Source organism: Stigmatopora nigra, chromosome 20 (genome assembly GCF_051989575.1).
Source record: "Stigmatopora nigra isolate UIUO_SnigA chromosome 20, RoL_Snig_1.1, whole genome shotgun sequence".
In the NCBI taxonomy this organism is placed as follows: Eukaryota; Metazoa; Chordata; class Actinopteri; order Syngnathiformes; family Syngnathidae; genus Stigmatopora; species Stigmatopora nigra.
In genome coordinates, this window is record NC_135527.1 from 3,269,696 (window position 1) to 3,270,932 (window position 1,237).

The following is a 1,237-nucleotide window of genomic DNA, read 5'->3' on the forward strand; positions in this document are numbered from 1 at the left end:
GACTGTTGGTCATCATCCTTTTCACTGTAGTGAGTATGTTTGTGGGACTGCATGCTATTGTGAATATGGACCACTCTGAGCTCTTCCACAGTCTGGAGAAGACTTTGGTTCTCCTTCTCCAGTTTTAACAGTCGACTACGGATCTGCTCACTCACCTCCTCACTTCGAGTCTGCCGACCCTAAAAGTTGTCATTAGTTTTAGATGGTTGTTCTACCTCGCCTTATGGCGAATAATTGGGGTTAGTTTCTGGAAGGTATAGTGGTCCAATATTTCTGATTCCAGACATCTAATTCAAAGTTTCCCATACCTGGAGTTGAACCCGGACTACCTAGGTGAAAACTAGGAATCCTGACCCCTAGACCATATGGGATATTTCATAAGAAGTATAAAGCTTTGATGACAGACTGATTAAATTACCACATCATTTGCAATAGACATCTACTCGGCTAGAAGTGGGAAAGGTTTGTGGGATTTGTTTCTAGAAATTATAGAAAGTCAAAAGCTCTCAGTCCATCCACATAGCACTAGGTTTCCCATACCGGGAGTCGAACCCGGGCCACCTAGGTGAAAACCAGGAATCCTGACCGCTAGACCATATGGGATACATCCTCCGGAGCTGATCGAGATCAAGTAGAAGCATGCAGTTTGGATGATGGACTCATGAAATTATATTGGGATCTCGCTACTTCGCGGTTCACCCATCGCGGCTTCAGAGCTTCAAGTTTTTTTTAAATGTAAAAATAAATAAATAATGAAAAATATTAAATTAAAATTAGAAATTACGTTAATTTACAAAATTTGAAAACAAATATTCAATTAGAAAATTGTAAAACAAAGAATGCACGTATGCGCAAAGCATCACGGGCATAAACGCAAGCTGATTGGCCAGCTGAATACTCACTGAACTACTCGACTCCCCATTGGCCCATTCACTACAGTAGCCCAAGCTTCTCCCGATGCCCATTCTCAGTCCACGCTTATCTTGTGCTATACAGTACGCTTCTCGCCAAGTGAGTGTAAAAGTTTTGTAAAGCCCTTAGTGATGCCTCCCAAACGCTCTTGAAACCATTAACGAAAAAGTGATTTCATTGGACAGGTTGAGAGCAGGAAATAGCTACGCGAGCGTAGCCCGACAATCTGGTCGACAATGGAGAGTCTCCTCTCCTCCATTGAAGAGCCCGACGAGACCTTCAGCATCAAATCTTATTGGAAGGACTACAACATAGCTACGTGTCT

General features: G+C 42.6%; 1 non-coding gene across 1 annotated transcript; it reads right to left on the reverse strand.

Moving 5' to 3' along the window:
* Window positions 1-531: 531 nt before the first annotated feature.
* trnae-uuc (transfer RNA glutamic acid (anticodon UUC)) lies at window positions 532-603 on the reverse strand. Its single transcript has one exon. It is a non-coding gene; the product is annotated as a tRNA-Glu (tRNA).
* Between the last annotated feature and the right edge of the window lie 634 nt (window positions 604-1,237).